The 20,251-nt window shown below is 42.9% G+C and overlaps 1 long non-coding RNA gene across 2 annotated transcripts; it reads left to right on the top strand.

The window, feature by feature from the left end:
- Positions 1 to 16,501: 16,501 nt before the first annotated feature.
- On the top strand, positions 16,502 to 20,016 carry LOC136294507 (uncharacterized). Of its 2 annotated transcripts, none has more exons than XR_010722434.1 (3): positions 16,502 to 16,899; positions 19,463 to 19,583; positions 19,834 to 20,016. It is a non-coding gene; the product is annotated as an uncharacterized lncRNA (long non-coding RNA). The 2 variants fall into 2 exon arrangements; XR_010722429.1 differs by having other exon boundaries at positions 16,502 to 16,926.
- Positions 20,017 to 20,251: the final 235 nt, after the last annotated feature.

The following is a 20,251-nucleotide window of genomic DNA, read 5'->3' as shown; positions in this document are numbered from 1 at the left end:
CCCAATTGCTCTGTTCCTTGCAGCTTGAGATCTGTCCAGGCACATACTTCCCCAAATTAATTCCTATGGCATCTAATGGTGACAATAGAAAACCAGGAGCCTGTGACTGTAGGACAGCTTCTCTAAGATTTGAGGATCTTTCACTTATCAAAAAACCCCAGTGGCTGCTGGGATTCTCGAAAGTACTCTAACTTCTTTTAGAGTACTGAAATAGATGATACCCCTGGAATTGTGCATTGGGCCATGTGGATGTTTATCCCAATTCCCTGACTGTGGCTTGGAGGACATCAGAAGCATTGTGGTCTTCTTATCCTTCTGTTTTCTTGGGCAGTCTTTGAGTTAAGTTCCTTTCCTAAAAACTATGTTTCAAGTGAATGAAGCAGTTGTTACTCATCCTAATTGATTTTAGCTGAAGTTAACAGTGCTAATTATCTCTTAGACCTCCTTCCTATTTTTATCCCCTGCTGCTGAAAACAGAGGAGAAGCCATTGGATGAAAATCCGTATTTCTCTGCTAAAACCTCTCCCTTGCAACGAGGGGATTAATAGTACATGGTGTTATTAACTGTAAATCTCAGTCCCCAGGCTGGCTCCCCTTCAGTACATGATTGAATGTCCCCTCTTCCTGCTCAGTAATTTCTGTTTGATGCCACCCCACCCGCTGCTGATCCTCTTTTAAAACGGGGCTGTCAGTCAGGGCAGGTCTGGCCAGCGAGCTGCGGGATGGGGAATGCAGCGAGGGTGTTTCACTCTGCACCTCAGGGCCTGTGCCAGCTCTGTGTCTCTCCAGCTCTGGGCACACAGCACAGCTGTCCTTATCACTTGGCTCAGTAGCCCTTCCATCCTTGGCCACCACCAGCTGTGCTCCACAAGGCTGGACTGCTATGAAAACCTTGTGCTTCAAGCTGAACACATTCCTCCTATACCTTTTTCCTGTCACTGGCAGTTTGTATTTTTAAAGGTCAAATGGGCACAGAGTGAAATACGAGCATCCTGCCTGTTGCAGCTCTGCTGTGGGAGATGTTTAATTTCTCTCTGGGGAAGGGGAGGAGAGGGGAGGGCTGCAAACTTCCCTTGTAGAAGTGGAACCACCTGGGAGAGAAAATGCAGGGAAAAGACAAGAAAAATAATGGAGCAGCATTGCAAAATATAGCAGTCCTGCAGAGACAGTCAGTTCTTGTTCAGCCGTCATTTGCTGATTGATATCACTAGTGTTTCCTTGATGGGATATTTCAGTTTCCTACAGCTCTCCCTGTTCATATGCTGTGTGTGTCTTCACGATTTATCTTCACAGATGTGGACACAGAGGCAGTAAAAGGTGAAATGCCTTTGCTAAGGTCATGGAGCAGATGTAGGAATTGGGAACAGGTGCTTTCCCTGATACTTTCTCCTTTTAAGCAGGACAAGGCAATGAGTTTTGGCCAAGGTCCTCCAGATGGTTTTAGTGGGGCCAACAAAGAAGATACAGCTCTGTTAGATTCTTTTTGCTTCCATTGTGCAGCTTTCCGAGACTCTGAAAGAAAGGGTAAGAATAAGGACAGTCCCACAGGCACAAAAAGGACTACCATGTGTGTCTGGAAAATACAACCTTGGGTCAAATATTGCAGGGCTTACTGGTCCCTCCTAAGCTTCATGCCAGGTAGGACACAGAATCCCATGAAGTACATGGGGGCTCTGGGCATAGGACATATCCAGCATACACCAAAATATTCCAATGAACAGATTTGGAGGAAAAAAGCTTTGAGTTTTCAGCCTCACTACAGCAGCAGTTTGCCATATCACAGACTTGGTTCTTTAACTTAATCTCCAGTAATTTAGAAAGAGTTTCAAGGAGCAAAACATTTGGGGAGAAGGATCACTCCATCGGCTTAAATGGGATAGTCCGTAAACCGTGGGCTGTTCTGAAACACATAGGATAGGCATTCTTTCACAATAATAGGAGTAAAATGTTTATCATTAAAATTAAGCATATTTAATAGAAGTGGCAAAACTTACTCAGAGAGCTGAGCCCTTGGTGAAATTCATCCCTGAGGCTGCCCCTCAGTTGGGGGTTTTTTTTTTGGTGTGTGTTTTTTTGTTTGTTTTTGGGGGGGTTTTGTTTGTTTGGTTGGTGTTTTTTTTTTTTTGGTGGTGGTGTTTTCTTTTTAATTCAAAGCTGACACACGTGTTTTGGACACAGCAAAACTATGTTGAAATGAAGAACAACATGAAGAAACCCTGTTATCAAACTGACCTTTCTTGGCAGAGATTCGGAGTGACAGAGGCTGTAAGAACTGATCCCATGACTTTGACCAGCTAACCTCAATGGCTTGAAACTAGACTTTGTGCACCAACTAGGGGAGCAAACCTCAGTGCAGCAAAGCCAGCAGGTACTTCTGATGTCAAAGCAGCATTCAGACATCTCATTAAGCACTGGAATATTTTTTTGTGTAGTTTCTGTCAGATGTAAGAGAATCTTTTAAATCATGGATACATGGGGAAGTTCTCAGGACATAAAAAAAAAAAAAAATTAAAAAAATAGCTTCCTTATCCTGTATCTCTTGTGACTACAAAAATGTGCATGGGAGAGCAGGGAGAGGTTTGAAATAGGAACCCAGGGCTGTGAGGTTGGTCCCACAGTATCTATTCCACGGTGTTGACATCAATTACCAAATTACTTCCCCTTTCTTGTCTGGCTGCTGTAGTAGTACAAAGGGGACAATATCTGCCTTGAGAGGCCACTTGATGTGGCTTCATAGAAAAAAGGGTTGTAAGGACATCAGCAGCGTGGAGGTTTCCATCTTTTGGTACATTTCTGAGTCTGGTTCTTGGAGTTGCAGGAGGGAGAAATGCATGGTTGGAAATCTTGACCTACGTCTATCTCTAGGCTGTCTTTCATCCACTCATGCTGCACCCTGAGGTTAACGACTGTGGTTCCACAGTTTGTTGAGCAGGTTCTCTTTAAAACAGTGTAAGTTTTAAAGAGTTTAAAAAAAGAAAGAATTTGCCAAGTTGGGCAACGCTTGCAAAGATTTATTTCCTTTTGTCCCTATGTTAAACATTTTCCCTTTCACCCACTTTCACTGGACTACCAGCGCCAAACAAAAAGAACAGGAGCACTGCAGGGGAATAACTGGCAGTAGTTTGAATCTTCCTTTACCTTGCATGTGCTGAGCTTAGGAAGTGGTGACTTCCCATCATGGAGCTCTTGGCTCTTTCACTTGGGTTCAGAAACTCATGTAAAGCTCAAAGAAGAATCCATGTCTGGAAGACATAAAAGCTGTGGAAAAATGGGAGTGAGGTGGAAGATACCCAGCTCTCTATATTTAGAAGTCAGAGTATGTGTTCTACCCCAGCAGCTGTGAGAAATAATATTTTATGGGGAAAAAACCTGGCCTAATGGTTTCCAGCCTGCCTGTGGTGGTACTGTGCTTTTGAACAGCTATGGTATGAATTACAGCAGCTCCAAAATTTCATCTATAACCCAGGGACCAGCTGGAAATTACCAGGAGGTACTGAAAATGTACAGCCATACATTACCAAACCCTAGTTACAGAGGAATGGATCTGGGGTGGTGGGGTAAAGGAATTAAAAATTCCCACTGGTCAGATCACCAATGGCCAAAAGACACCAAATTTTATAATTCTCTGTAAATGAGAATCTTTTATAACAGGATAAATTTTATTTGAGTAGTATCCTTAAAGGCTGAAGCAGCATCAGGAGCCCTTGGGCATGCATAAGGATATGAGTGTCTGCAGGATTCAGCCATCAGGCCACCACGGGTCATTAGAAAAACGTGTAGGTCTTTAAATATAGTGGAACACAAATGTTGTGTGGCTTAAAATTAAAAGGTATGCTTTTATCTAGGAAGGGGTAAGCCCTGGAGAAATGAACTGTGTGATAAGGGAGGAATTTAGGACAGTCACGGCTGGAAAGGGACCTGGAGAGAAGAATTTCCTACCTGCCTAAATGAAACTTTACACACTGCCATCCGCCCAGGTAGATGCATACTTCAGGCAAGTGTTAGAGCGCGGATCTCCCTTTTAACTTCAGTTTCTTCCATGAGAAACACAAGCATGAAACGAAATATATTTTGGAGAAAAAGATCTCTGGCATGGAAGAACTGAGGCAAAATTACTTCAATCTTTTATGCTCTCTGTTTCTAAAAATATAGATGACTAATCGAAATAATAAAATATTCACATAGTCAGGAATCGTGTTTACAGTTAATGCTGAATTACATCCAAAGACATTTTTAAATGGGAATTTAATGAATGTCTTTGAACAGAATGAGAGTCTTTTTCTCTGTTCACTCCTCAGAGGAGGAGTTTTGGGAAATCACTCTGGAAAGCCCATCATTGGTAGCCTTGCCAAAAGCCACCATGCAATCCTGAGCAGCACATCCCTCTGTGTCTGCAAAGCACTTCCCCTGACAGGAGCTGGCTGCCTCCTGGAATGGTGCTTTACCATTCCAGTGATCTTGGCATCATGCTCATTTCCTGCTATCCAGGAACATAAAATAGCATTCTTCTTTTTTTGGTAGATGTGAGAAGAGTTTTGTGCCAGAGACTTGCCAGAGGGGAGACTGGGAGAAGGAAGCAGGTCTGAGGTCCCTCTCCATCCTGTGTGGTCCTAGGATTGGTGTGAGATGGGAGGGGCTGTGCTGCTGAAGGGTCCCAAGCAGAGGGCTGAGTACAGCTGGCTCTCCTGAAGCAAGTTCCATTTCAGAGCAGAAAACACTGACCTGGTCTTGAAAAGCCTGGGATCTGACATCCACTTCTGTCCCTGACCAGCTGAATATCCTTAGACAAGACGTTTCAGTTCCCCACAACTCAGTTTTCCACCTGAAAAACCTATCTGCCTGAGATTTGCACTCCCTGGCTGAACTCCCCAGAAAGTACATGTGACCTTAGAGCAGGTAAACAGCCAGCACTACCATGGGTCAACACACCTTGAGGAAGCAAACTGGCCCAGAACTGCAGATATTGGTGAGCAATTGTCTCAGGAGGACTCTAAAAAATAGCATTAATAAAAAGAAAAAAAGGAGTGAGTCTTCTATGATGACACCATGGTGTCATTTGCTGAAGTTTCCAAAAATTCTGGTACTGAAAGTAGATGTTGAGGAACACAGAGCTTTCCAAACTGCTCAGTATGCTTTTTGAAGAGGTTTGCAAATCTACCTACCTTTAAAAATGTTACATTAGGGTTACTAGGATGATTGAAAGCCTGCTCCAGCTAGGGAACAGATGATGATCCAGGGATGAAGTCATCTTCCCTCTTCCTTCTGAGAGCCAATACATTTTCTACAAGGCACAGGCTGCTAGGGACTTACTAAACTGTTTCTCTTTCCCATCTCAGCTTCTGATTTCATCATAATTTTTATATTGTTGGTTTCATGGGCTGACTACCATTTCCACACCCCGCCCCCCACACCCCGCGCATTATTTTCTTCCTGTTTACCTTTTTTTATTCCACCCCTAGAAATGCATGAATCTAAGACAGGCTTTCCAATCCATAACACTTGAGGAGACCTGAAATGAGGTCAGAGATATTCACCCATTCCTACAGGAAAATCCTGCTGCTCTCCAGCATTGCTGGAAGTACTGCAAATGCTACAGACATGCTTGCAGGGCTGATAAGAGAGATGGGGGTGCATTAAATGGAGACAGTCCATGCACAGGAAAATCAGCAGGAGTGTCCTGTTTGGCCATTCCCTCTCTGGGAAGAATGTGGTGTTGGACTTCTCTGATTTCCTTGCAGTAAATCTGGAAATGAGATCGCTGTAGCAAACCAGTCAGCTGGGTCTTAATGGTTGTCACACCGCTGCATGCCAAGGTCATTTAGAAAGTCACCAGTGACTTTCTGGGAAAAGCAGCTCTCACCACTAGAAAGGCTCAGGCTGCTGCCACCGGAGCTAGTTTTTCTTCTTCACGCCAGGCCTTGGTGCTTGCTGCTAAGCATGAAGGAAAATCTGCAAAGTAAGTCAATGTTTGCAGTTTCAGAATATGAAGAATAATTTCGTTCCCTGTTGCCAAGGCAGGACTGAAGGCAAGAGCTGAAAGGACTCCCCCCACCCCAAGGGCAGCAGCAGGCATCTGTCCCTCTTGTTCCTTTGCAAGATAAGCCATTCCCATTCCTGGTTCTGTGTGTTAAAACCTTCTGGATACGCAATGTTAAAGGACATTTATTAGTATGCTACCATGGTCCTGTGCGTCCCTTAAGAAAAAACATGACACTGAGGAGAGCTTCACATTCCACCCAAAGATGTGCACTGGCAGAAACAGACCTTGATGTTGGATTCAGACACAGAGTTAGCCCTGAGGCTGTCTCAGAGGACCCTGGTAGTTTCCAAAAATTTTCAGGAGGAGATGTTTCCATTCGCTTTTGGTCATCCCTCCTGGTGACTCAGCCTGACTTAATCCAAGCTCAGCAGAATCCCCTACCCCCTCTTCCTCTTCTGGGTTATGCTTCCCCCATACCCTCTTGCTGGGGCAACTGCTTGTGAGGACATGGATTATCCATTCATAACTGTGGTGGGACTCAAAAATAATCCCCCAGAAAAGCCTTTGGGGAGAGGGAGGCTAATGGAAGATTTGGCTTTGAGAACAGTTTTTATAAACCAGTTCTTAATCACTCTTGGGAGCTGGAGAGTTCTCCCAGGCTATTTTTTTTTTCAATTTTTAAAATATTTCTCTTCATTTTTTTCTTCTTCCTCCACCCATTTGGATCTGGAGTGTTCACAAGAGGTAAGGCAGTAGACATTTGGCTCATCTAAAAGCCCTGATGGGACATCCAAATGAATGTTGTTCCCATCTGAGACACATCAGTGGGATCAGGTAGGAAGTTTCCCCCTTCTAATGCAGATCCCAAAACATCTCGGCTTCCCTGAGACGGGTCATGTTTATGAAAAAGATAAATGTACAGACATTACATGCAACTCCTCTGGGTGAAATCAGAGCTATTTTCCCCATTTTGGAGCTGATCTGTGGACCATGATGCTTCATCTGCTCTGGTCTATGTTCCTTCACAGGTCCAATCCCAGCACCTGGCTGTTGTGGTGGGATCAGGCACACAAAGATGTCACTGGAGCTTGCCAAACCCAAGTGACACAGACTTGAACGCCAAGCAGAGGAAGGGTGGTGGCTGCCATTTGGTTTGGAAAGCAGGATTCTGGTGCAGCAGCTCCACACAGTCGCTCTGATGAGCTACGTGGGAGTGCGTGTGTTAGGAGGAGGAATATACCACTCTTCTCCAAGTGAGGAAAGCTCTTAAGCTCTGAAATGCAGTTCGAGGTCAAGCAGTGGAAGAATTAATCATTTTTGCTTTACAGCTGGGCTCAAGATACAATTCTAAAGCAGTTTGGTCCAGCATACACTGACTGAGGAAATCACATCAACCAAGCTAAGCCTGAGGCTTGCTTTTTTAAAAAGGAGGAGCTGTATTTAAACACCACATCCCACCCCCCTTTCTAGTAGCAGGATAGAGTCACTTTTCTTCAAATCTGTTCTTGGATCTGTCAGCAAAAGAAGACCCCTTTAGCAAATGAACTGGGTGACAGTCTTTGGACATGATCCAACTTGCACGTGAAGTTGAGTGGAGAACAAATGACACCCTCTTGAGCCAGGGAATGCTGTGGGTGACAGAAAAACACCTTGTGGTGGATGACAACAGTGTTTTCATAACCAAGCCAAAGCCTTGGGGTTACAGGAGAGGGAAGATGAGGCACTGCAGTGAAACCACAGTGAAGAAGAGCTCTGTGCCGTCACCCTCAGAGGTGCCACTGTGGTTGCACCTCTGGTCATAACAAACCCATGAAGATGACAAGAGATGTTCAGCCTAAAATGCCTCCACAGAGCAGCCCAGATTGACAGTTAATTTTTGGCGCAGGCAGAAGGAACCTGGTCCCATCTAGAAACTCCAGCCTTACGTGACTATTTTGCACCATTCATACTTCTGGTAGGAAGAATTCCATACATGGAGCCTGTGTTTGTGCCCCCTACTTTCAATGCTACAGCAAAGAGCATCAAAAGCTGGTTTATAGTTCAAAGCATTTGCTTTGACACAGTCTTGAGTCGTCACAGATTTGGGTATTAAAGCAATTATCATCATAGTTTCCAGTAATAGGTCACAACATGTCTGCCAGTTTTATTAACTTGGACAAAACAAGATAACTTATTTAGCTTTCAGAGTGTATGCAGCATGCAAATGCCAACCGATTTGGGTTTTAAAACAATCTAAAGCTACAAAAAAGAAAGGAAGATAATTACTTTTAGCTCTGATTCAGTGCATAGCAGCAAGCCCCCTGTATATCATAATGAGGAGGGCGGAATGATGCAGAGGCAGGGAAGAACAGCCTTAGAGAACAAAGAAAAAAAAAAAAGAGAGAAGAGGAAACTTCTTAAGCTGTTATTGCCTTTGCATTCTTCTTATCTGGAGCTGAGTACAAGACTAATTGAATTACAGTGCAATAATTACTGGGTTAATGAGGGCAGACAGGCAATTGCAATATTCCTACTTTTCTTCCTTCCCTTTCCTGAAAATACTTAAAATAATCGGTAAACAAAGTCGGTTATTTATAAATACCGACAGACTATACATCCCAAACCAGTACAGCTAAGCCGGGAGAATGGAAAAAAATTATTTTCCTGGGATTTGGAGACATTAAAAGGAAAAGTTTCCCTTAAGGAAAGAGTGCGGTATACTCTCAGAGCAAACTGTTAAACACCTAAGCTGCTTTAAAACTTGACTTGGAGATGCTGAATACATAGTTTTAACTCCTAATGAGGTGTTAAGTGGCTCAGTAATTTATTTCCTTCCCAGGGGCTAATGATCATGTCAGAAGGGAAAGGGCAGCTATCAGCCTTGACATTTCGGTGATCCCCATCAGGACTGGGAGAATTATTACCGCCTCGTTCGCCACAAGGCATTGAGCTCTCCCGGTGTCAGCAGCACAGTGGGATTCTTTTTTTTTTTCCTTATTCATGTCATAGCAGCCTGCGTTATTCCTAGCCAAGGCTAAACACGGCAGGAAAGATGACAAAAAAGTAGCCTGTGCCTGTGGAAGTCTGTCAGGCAGTCTCAGGCAGATGAGGAGCTCCCACTGAAAGCCAAAGCTGTGCCAGCTCATTAGCGCTCTATGGGGAAAACATCTCCTAATGACATGGGATGCGGCTACTTGCTGCCTTTTTTCAGCGCCAGGTTTTTTAACTCTGCACAGGTCAGCTCGAATCAATATGGGTTTTAAGCCTCAGCTGCCAGCAGCTTTTGAGCAGAGCTTCTCAGAGCAACGCTGGGAATGGTTTGCAAGGTCTTCCTTTTCTGCTTTTTCAGACCAGTCTAAAATCAGGATGAGGTAAATATTTCAGTCCGTTTTGGTTACTTTATGCCCATATAGGTGCTGCTTTGCTGAGGCACAGTCTATTGTGCCAAGCAGCAGTGTTTGTAGCCTTGTGTGGCTGCCGAGCTCTCACTAAATTTCTCTGCTAGAATTGCTCATTGAGTGAAATGAGGCTAAATCTTAACAAATTCCATGATTAGGCCAATACAAGAAGTCAGTCTGTCTGCAAGTTGGGAAGGACCAAAAAGTGAAAAGTTACTTTTTAAACTTCATGAAGTACAGACAAATTCCTGCCCTTTTGGGGTATTCCTTGGCTCAGTCAAGATGAGCTGTGTGAGTTAACACAGAATCAGAGAATGGTTTGGGTTGAAAGGGACCTAAAAGATCCTCTAATTCCAATCCCCTGCTAAAGATAGACCAGGTTGCTCAAAATCCCATCCAACCTGGCCTTGAACAGCGCCAGGGCTGGGGCAATGACAACTTCTCTGGACAACCTCATACGTGTGGTAAAGGAATGAAGGAATCCTACTGTGCTGACCCAACACATGCTCTGAAGATCTATGGCTGTATATGGTCAGGTCTGCAGGTGGACTTTGAAGGTGAATGTGGAAACCAAAGCCGGCTGCCTGGGTCAAGAGCTTGCAGAAAGGTGAATATTTAGATATAAAATGCATGACATTATTATTCTCTTCTTTTTTTTTTTTCTCCTCTGTCTTCTTCCCTATTGCTCATGTCTTTTGTTTGTAACTGTTTTTCAGGAAATGTCCAGTATGACACATCACTACAGTTCTTGTCTTATAATAAGGTAGCTCTGGTAGGACTGGTGTTAGCTTCTGAGAAAGAAAAATGTGGCCCCCTGATTTCCATGGGTGAGGTAGGCTTCCTTTATATTGGGTTGTTTGTCAGAGCCCTGTGTTTCAACCTCTCCTACAATAAAATCTCTGGCTTGGTGAAGATAAGATCACAGTAAAGGCTTGTCATACCTGTTGTCCAATTATGTCAGTCTGTAAAAACAGCTCCAAGTGAATAAAAATAGCTTTGACAGTTTGAATTACAGTGTTCTGTTGTGTGACTAATTCCAGTGCTTTGCTGTGATAACTTAGTTGCTGTAACAATTAAGACTATACAACGCCTTGGTAACAGACATGAAACTCGGAGTTAGGCCCATCTTAAGTCTTTGTCTTAGCATGTCTTTGAAATGGACTTTGCCAAATGTCTTTTCCACCCTGCAGTCTAAGCTAGGAGGAGGCATAACATTTTTCCTGCTCTATTATCATGGCCATTTAAAAGTTTTAATTTATATATTTCCATCTACCTGCCCCCCTGCTCCTCCTGCCTTTTGTAGCTGGAACATAGAGCATATCTTCCACAGGACAGGGCCAGCTGCTGAATGCATTGCTTGGCTTAAAGGACACTGCTGAAAATTCCAGCTCCTGTAAGTCTGTAGGTGATGTTGCTGAGGTGAAGCAGCCTCTTAGAAGCCAGGCAAATGGGACATTTGAAGGGGCCTCTTCCAGTTAAACAAACACAAGGATGCATGCAGGACCATTAGGCCAGGAAAGCCAGTGGGGTTATGCACACACTGCAAGATGAGCAGCTGCTTGGAAATTTTATTGTATGGAGAGGGAGGTCTCAGCATAGGCAAGATCTTCCAACTTACTCAACTATACTGCATGATTTTGAATGACTTAATGAATAATGGCACAGGAAGGGAAGGGTGGTGTATAGGGTGACCCTTTTTGTTGCACAGAAAAACAACCACTGCCACAGAACCAGACCAAAGTTCTCGTTGTTTGGGCTTCTCCCCCTCACGCTCTGCAGTATGCTTAGATGTGAGCACATTGCTGAAGTCTCAGCTTGGCTATTTAATCATGGGGTTGCAGCATGCCAGCTTCCAGAGGTATATTCCATTTTTAATTGCCTCTGCATTACTCCTTTGTACTCTGTAATTTGTCACACTGCTGGAGACTGTTTTGCAGTGTCTGTGCTCCATTCTGTTGCATGTCACCTCATCTAAAGTTAAACTCCAAAACAAAATAAATGTTATCCATTCTGTTGAGCATTAAGTATTGAATAGAGGGTTTAGCTGAAGTTAGATGCTACAATTCATTCTGACATAGCAAAGGATAAAAGGGATAATAAGAAACCCTTGCATAGCTAAGCTTTTTATCTAAGAAGCCTTATGGTATATAATTTTATCTTGTTAATATATTAATCTAAGAGTCAGGTGGCCAAGACTTCACACTACAGAAATAAAACCATCGTGAGCAAGGATTCAAATGCAATATACGTTCATGCCACAAGCCATTACAGTAAAGTGATGTTTAATTTTCACATGCATACAGAAATGCATTTCTATGGATATTGTCTTGAAAAATTGGTGATCTGGCAGGAGAGGGTACTGAAGGAAGAAAATATTTGCTTTTAGTCATGCAGGATAAATGCAGTGCCTGAATGGTGTTTCTCAAAACAAATTGCTGTTCCAATTTTCTATCCTGCCCAGCTTGACTTCTCAGGATTGTCTGTGTGTTGCATATGTTCCAGGGGCAAGGGGAAATCCTGGGACAGATCAAGCTCTGAGACTTCAGGCATTTTATTTTATTCCCTAGTTTTTCAGTTGTAAAAAGAGCTTAATGGTGCTTCCATTTGTAACAAAGGTGCTATGAGGAAAGATTTCTGTGATGTTCCTGAAGCACTTAGATTAGAAAGACTGGGGAAAGGACCTCAGCTAATGATTTCTAATCCCACAGGGTTAGTTTTTAATTTTTCCGACCTGCTCCTTTAGGATCATGCAGAGCAAGTGCCTCTGAGCAGTTTGTTAATGTGACTTGGGATCATCAGAAATCTCCAGGAAAATAGCTTCACTGGTCATTTCCCAAAGGATTTCTCCCTGCATGTCCCATCCTGGACACACAGGATACCCACATATTATGTCTGAACCTTGCTGTTAGAAGAGAGGAGAGATGAAATGCTCTGTGTGATGCTCTACAACTCCTCTGCCTGTGTTCATGATCCTTTGCTTCATTTGCCTCAGACCTCTGGCCACTGCCCTGCTTGCCACAGTCTGAGAAAGAGCCTTCTTAGGGTTTTATGTATGGTGAGTAGACTCATGAGCTATACAGTCCTTGGCCCCTCTCAAAAACATTTACGCTCAAATCTTTCAGGCACTTTACTTTCATTATTATCCATTACTGTAAAATAATTTCTGAAATGAAGAGATCAAAACCCTGAAATCTCACTAACAGAGAGACACCGAGGCATCTCCTTCAAGGTTCCCAGCCTTGGGATCATTACAGTGGCAGTAGGCTGGCACAAAGCTCTGAGTGGTTTTTTAATGTCTTTGTTAAAAATGAACATATTTTATGAGTATTCTCTTCTAATATGCAATTTCACTTTGCTATGAGATCCCAAGTTCTTGGCAGTGTGGTCCCACTGGAAGATCATTCAGCAAATAACACAAAAGCATGGGCTTTTACTGGACTTTCTAGGACTGCACAGCTTGTACTTTGTAGGAATCCTCACTAATATTTGAGGGGATGATAATTAAAAAACTGACACAACAACAAACAAAAAATCCCAAGTTATTCCTCAATAAAGCTTGAAAAATACTCCATCTGGCTTTTCTGAAGTAGATAACCAGGACCAGTCTTCTGTACAGCTGCTGATAGGAGAAATCTCATGACTAAAAGAATGACAACATAAAACTTCTTCCATCAGCAGGGACTGTCCCTGTGTACAGCTTCTGTATTCTCTCAGCTGGATGCACTGTATGTTTAGTCTCCCAGAGGCACAAGGTTCTGAGATACATGGCTCAAGAAACGAGGTGCTGAGCACGAGCAGCAGCTCTCTAGACTCACTCCTTGTTATGCAGGCACAGCATCAGTTGCCAAGTCCGCTCTGAGCACATCTGCTCCCTGCAAAAGGATTGAAATTCCTGCCCAGACGGCTGCTAAGGTTAAATGGAGCGTGGATGATAGCCCTGAGACCTCAGAAGAGCATCATCTGTTTTATCCCCATCACGATTTTCATTATGAAACAACATTTCAGGGAACAAAATTATTTTGAAGTGGTAGTTCAATTTGATTAGTTTCAACTAGCTTAGCAAGCTGGAGGTGTGGGCATCTTAAGATTAAGCACACTAAGTTTTTGTTTACAGTTTGGCATGAGGCAAAATTAATGGCAACAGTTCCTCGCTGGGTATCCAAAGCCAGCATTTAAACTTGTGTGCATCTCATCTGTCTCTGAGTTCTGATTTGGTTTTTTTCCCCCTTGTCCTTTCCTGACATTTTTAAGCACTAAATGTTAATATAATTAAGCTGTAATGTGACTGCAGCCTCTAAGAAACACAGCTTGCATTTTTGTCGTACTCAGAAAGTCTAACAGCAGTGTGGAAGTGTCTTCTTTTTCTTCAGTTTCCTCAAGCTGTGGAACCCCTGTTTCTGAAAATGATGCCAGGAACTAGTACATGTGGGCCCAGCACATGATGGGAGTGTGGCTGTGGAATAAACTTTAAAATAAACATTTTAAACCTGAACAGCTGACCAGAGTGTTATATCATATCTATCATATCATATCCACTGAGTCCTGGGCTATCCTAGTAATGCAACTAGTAATAATGAAAACAATAAAATATTAAAAAAATATTTTTTTTAGATGCCAACAAATATAATGACCATGAGCTAGCAAGGACTGTTTCATGCGACACTGGGCAGAACTAAAATGTGACTTGTTTGATATCTTTCTTCTGAGGAATGGAAAATCCCATTTGCTGTGGCAGATGGAGATCCTTTTGTGTTGCTTCTCTCTGGGCCAAGTTCTTCAATGTAGAAAGCATTTCTTTCCTGATGCAGAGGTATCTGTCCCTTTCTGTTCCAGTGCAGTACATCTCATGTCATGGCATTTGTGTGTGGTCCTTAAGAGAAGTAAGTTACGGGAAAACTTTCCCTCTGTCAATTATGGTAACTTCTACAAAGTAGCTGGCTGAAGTGAAACCTTCCTGTAATTGCTAGGCACAAACATCCCCTTCTCATAGTAATCATAGCAACAAAAAAGCCCTCCAACTTTTTAGTAAGGAAATGTTCTATTGTTTCCATTTGCTGTAATTAAAGCCTGCTCTTTGCATTAGAAAATCAAATTCCATTTACAAGATGAATAACTCCCTTGAGTTCTCTTTGCTTCCATTGTTCTGAAGTGATCGAACTTCTCCCTGTTTGGCTAAGGAAGCCCTGCAGGTTTTTTTTTTCTCTCTTAAAATTAACCCCATATAGCATGCTGAGTGACAGCAGAATAAGAGCTCTGCGATGTTGCTGGTTGCAGGCTGCCTTGTTTCTCCTCTCCCAGAGAAGGTACATCTCCTCCCAGAGAAAGTGACTCCCTTGACTAGGGAATCTCTCTGCTGGATCATTTCAACAGAACTTGGGTTCAGAACTTGTAGATTTTATTCTTACAGTATTAACAAACCACTATATCTATTCCTGCAGAATCAGAAACAAATCTTAATTATTTGAGAGCAGATGGATGAGGATTTTTTGCTTGTTTCTTTTTTTTTTTTTCTCTGATCCAGCTTAGATCACATATCTTCTTTAACCAAAAAAAAACCCCAAACCATACAGCTGTAAGCTACTTTATAGTTTAAAATGAGATGGTTATCCCCAGGGATCTGCAAAGAATGGATATGAAACTATCAATGCCATACAACCCCTCCTCTATTCCCTTTACTCTCTCTCAATATCTGTGCTCTTTGCAGCTTACCAAATCATCCCCCAGCTCCTATTTATCATGGCAACAAGTCCAAGACCACCATTTTCTACAAAGCTGCAGAATAATTTAGCTTGAAAGGGAGATCATCTAGTCTGACTTGCTGGTCAAAGTTACTTGGGACCACACAGAGCTGTGTTTCAAACATCTCCAAGGATAGTGATTCCTCAGGTTCTCTGGACCCTTGCCCTTGGGCTGCACCACTGTCATGGGCATGTTTGCAGGGGAAAGATCACTCAAAATTTTCTGCTGAAATGTGACACATTTCAAGATTTTAATGTGATTAAAATTAGATGTATTACTCTAAATAGCCAGGTCATGGTTAGCAGTAATGGATTTTCTCCTCCTTCATCCAGGCATAAGGGGCTCTCCTCCATCTCAGAAATCTGAGCATTGAATTTGAATCTTAACACAGCTTTAATGCTTCAGAGGCATAGGCAGAAGTCTCTTGTTTGTCAGGGAGAGCAAAAACACTGCAGCAGTGAGCTGGCACAGCCTTATGAGCAGAGCTGTGAAGAGGAGATAAAAGTGGGAGCATGCTGGGGTGCCCAGAGAAAGCCTTGTGCATTCCAAGCTTCCTCATCCAGCTCAGGCTTTGCTGCTGCTTCTCTGCCACTTCTAGCTCCAGGTCATAAACAGCTCTAAGGAATCAGGGGTGGATGCCAAGAGAAAGGTAAGTTGGTGGCACAGAAGGTGGGAAGCAAAGCAAATGGTTTCTCCTGGATAACTTGCTCCTCGATATTAAATGGACCTGAGTGTAAGTCTCTTGTGGTGACATCACATGAGTCAAGGAGCTGTAAAATGAAGTCACAGGCAACTGGGAAGGCATTATGGAGACTGCTGGATATCTTATCTGTGACTGGCCTTTGTCCAGAGATTAAAATATGTGAGCATTAAATATCTGACCATACAAAATTACACACTATATTGAGTGAAGCCCCTTACAGCTGGTTCCTTTAACAATATAAATCAATCAAATATTACAGGTTTTTCATGATGTTTAAAACAAAAAATTAAAAATCCTTAAAAGTTTGGGGTTTGTTTCTGTTTGTTTTAAATAATGTGTTTAGAGCAATTGTTCGACATCATAAATGTCCAAAACTTTTAGCAAGAACAGCTATGCTAATCAAGGAATTTTTGTTGGGATATTCCAATTTTCTAATTGTTTTTAAAGCTTAAGTTAACATTTAAAATCAAGATTATAGTTGATTTTATTGCATGTTCCAGCTCTGGAATTTGAAACTACTTGATGCAATGTGTTTTTTTACATTTTGATTTAAAAATGTGAGTTAGAGGAAGCACTGTGAAATTCCTGAATCATGTGAAAGAGACCTGTCTTGACCTTTACATAACCAGATGGTTTTTATTGTTTTCTCTTTGGGTGGGTGTTTTGTTTGTTTGTTTGTTTTATTGGGGGGGGGGTGTTGTTTTTTGTTTTGTTGGGTTTTGGTGGGGGTTTTTTGTCTTAGTTTGATTTTTGGTGGTTTTGTTTTGTGGAGGGGGTTTGTTTGTTTTGTTTTTGGGGATTTTTTGTTGGTTTGGTTTGGTTTGGTTTTGGGTTTTTTTGTTGTTGTTGTTTGGGGTTTTTTTGGGTTTTTTGGGTTTGTTTTTTTTTTTCTTGTTAGTTTGGTTTGGTTTGCTTTTATTTGGTAATGTTTTTTTCCCCATTTGGTTTATGCTAACACCAATTCTTGTCTCACTTTTTGTTTTCATGTACCACGCCTGTCCTGATCTCTTGGGAATCTCTAACCCTTCCTGAAATCTAAGGGGAAGAATGTCCCTGCCACTGCTGAGGGGCTTGCAAACATTGCAGAGAATTTGTCTCTGGTATCCACTTTGACTTCTGATTCTGCAGTGAGTTGTTGGAATGTTTTTGCAGGGCAGTGCACCGGACACTGTCTCTGCCACAACCTCCGCCCAGCAAAACCAAATGAAATTCAGAGCTTAATGAAGGACAAAACACAGTGCCCTCCTGATTCGAAGGATTTCTTCTCTAACAATGTTTCTTTTATGACTTGTTCTTGTGATACAGAGTTATCGTTGTGCCTTAAACAATGACTAGCTTAAACCCAAAGGGAATCTGCAAGTTTGTGTCACCTTATCTAAAAGTATTGAGAATAAGAGAACACAGACAGAGCAAAACTCCTTCCCCATTCCTTTTCAACCTGCTGCAAAGGTGGCGAGAAGCCTCGAGTGTTTGTCTTGGGAAGAATCAGCTCTTTCAGAGCCAGGTGGTGTCAAGATCGATTGATGTGAATGCAGTTTAGTGTCCTTGCCAACTCTTAGCGTGCATAGCTGCCTGTCTCAAACAGCCCCTGTGAAGGCCACGTGCTGACATCCTTTCTCACAGCGGGCGATCCCCCACTCTCCAGCTAGTCATAATCACACTAGAGAGGGCTGGACTCAACAAGGGCAGTGCAGATGGCAGATCCTCATGCACAGTGTACAAACTGCAGGCTCAGATCCAAAGACCTGGCAGAGCTTCACCAGCAGTCATTAGAAACCTGCAAACTCTGATTGGTATGATGGACAATTTCTGTATTGAAGTTCTCTAAAATACATGGAGACCACCACTGGTTTCTTTCAACCCACCTTTCTAAAACCCTACTGTCCTATGCTAGTAGGAGTAACAATGGCAAGCAGTGAAATGCAATGTAAAAAGCTGCAGGGGAAAAAAATAAATAGTAATAGTGATGACTTGGTTTGGTGAAAATCAGTCTCCCCACCCCTGTGCAGCATGGTGACTGTGCATGTAACAACAACTGCTTGCTTGGTGAGGGTAAGTCATACCTGGCAAATCTAATGGTCTAAGAGGTGAACAGTGTGTGGGCAGCCTTGTGACTTTGCCAAAGCAATGCTGGATGTCAGGCAGACCAAGGGAATCGGCATATCCAGAGTAGGTCCTTAACACTCAGAAGCCCAAGACACTAGCCCATGGAACACCACCATGCAGTCAGCTCTAAGTGTCAATCCTAAGTGTAGGGTGAGTTCTCATCCAGTTTGGGATGGCAATATGGTATATAAACTGAAGGAGCAGCAGTTGTCTTTCCAAAGGTGTGTCATTGCCACGGTTTGCATGTATACATGCAGTCAGAAACAGTCAGAGTCAGCAACAGGCACATTTGGGATGGGCCTTAGTCAGCATAAGTGAGTCATTCATCCAACCATTTCCCCGAGTCTGACCCCAATGAGTGTCCTGTCTTCCTTCTTTCCTAAGAGTCATGCTGGTGAGTTAGCAGCATTCCCTGATGTCACTTGGTACTTATCTGGATAGGGATGCTCACCACCTTGCAGTGTCAGGTGACAAGAACATCCCCTGAGTCATGGGAGGAGCACCCCACGTCCCATAATTGCAAGTGCACAGGTTAAAAGAGACATGCTCCATGACTGACACAGGAAGAATGTAGTTTGTTTACTGGCTGGCAAGAATGTGTGTGTGTGACATGGCTACATGTGGTGTGAAATCAGAATTAATCAACTGCATGCTTCAGGACACTTGGGAGTAGCATTAAAACCTCATTTCAGGATACCTAGTGAGATTACTTTTTAGGCAGGAGATGCTAGAGCCATTCCTGAACCACAGCAAAGTCTGAGAATCCATCACAGGAAAAACAGACATCCCACAATACCCAGAACAGTGTTTGCATAGAAATGACAGCCAACCAGTATGTGCTGTGTTGTTTTTGTGGTGAGTCATGGTGGTGAGAACACACCAGGTGAGCAGGAATGAATGGCCTGCAGAGTGTGGGGAACTTGTGCTCTGACATAATGCAAAAGCTTGTGCAACGTAGCCACAGCTATTTTTCCTCAGGTCTCTTCAAACTTTGGAAAAGTCTCTCCAAAACACGTGTTACTTGGCTAGGACAAGGTTTGGAGCTGTAGTTGTAACCTCAGCCAAAACTTCATACACAGTAAGAAGAAATCTTACATACTTTAAGCCCTTATTTAGGAAGCAAACTCCTCACCCCAGGCTATGCAAGATTTATTCCTGTCCAACAGAACTTCATAGTTCCTGTGTTTCTAATTATTAGAGTACATATTACTTGGCATAAGCAAGGAATAGGATCTAGCCTTGAAACAGTAAGCACTTCAAGGCTATGGGGTTTGTTTTGAGAGAACTCTTTGCTTTTTGCAATGTGTATAACATCTGGCAGCAATTCACCAATACTTTGGCATGGTGGCTCTAAGCACCATGTTCTTCACTGCAGCTGTGTCAATGCATAGCTGTCTTCCTAATCATGGGATTCGTGAGATAAGCTAGAAACAGACTTTGGTCTCTGCTTAATGGGCCACCCTGCTGACTCTTATTTATGTTTTTGAGCCTTTCCTGCCCTGTCTGTGGCTCAGGTATTCTAAGTTTGAATGGACGATGTTGATTTCTCCTCCCTAGGTCTCTACCAAAATTCAACTTGTCAGTTTTGGAATGTCCCTCTGACCTGTGTAGACTGGTTTGAATTTTGATCCTACCCACCCAAATCCTTGCAGGCTTTCTGACTCCACCTACGAGCTCTGTAAGTGTATGCTGTTCCACACCCTCTGTCATTAATCAGCTGTTTCTGTCCTATCCTTCAAGTCAGTCATCCCATCAAAGAAAAAAGTGAGTTTGGTACAGCCATGCTGGGGGGGTTCTTTGAACAGCTGATTACCTTCCAAGAACTTAAAATCCTTATTTGTGCCAGGGTCTTTCCAGGCGCAAATCAAAGCTAAGTTTAATGGGTCCTTCAGTTTGGTATTAATTAGCTCTGTGCTGTTCAATTCCAGGTGCTCAGGGTTTGCTTGTCCTCTACCGGTCCAGTGTTGCTCAGATGCTCTGCTGCCCATTCCCCAGATGCTGCTGACCTGACCTCACCTCTCTCCTCCAAGCAGCCATCCTACAGGACCTGTTCCTAGAGGAAAACCTCTGTCTCTCCTGCTGTTCTTCCTTCTTCATGCTTTCATTTCAATAAACCTGTCTCTCAGATGGAGAATCACGCGAGTCAATTCCACGAACAGTTCAGGCCCTCCTGCTCACCTAAATCAGCAGAGCAGCCTTTCAAATCGTTCTGGGCATTTTCCCTTGTCTCCATGGGAATTGGATCAAACCTTCACTGAAGGTGTTGTAATAGTGCTGCTTGTCAGGGAGGCTTCTCAGAGAAGTTCAAAGTCTGCTGGGAGTGGCTGAAGCCATTAAATCATTTTA

This window comes from Chamaea fasciata, unplaced genomic scaffold (assembly GCF_029207755.1).
Source record: "Chamaea fasciata isolate MVZ Bird 193981 ecotype frontalis unplaced genomic scaffold, bChaFas1.0.hap1 SCAF_1, whole genome shotgun sequence".
Taxonomy (NCBI): domain Eukaryota; kingdom Metazoa; phylum Chordata; class Aves; order Passeriformes; family Sylviidae; genus Chamaea; species Chamaea fasciata.
The sequence above is the reverse complement of the archived record's forward strand: the minus strand, read 5'-3'. Positions and strand labels throughout refer to the sequence as shown.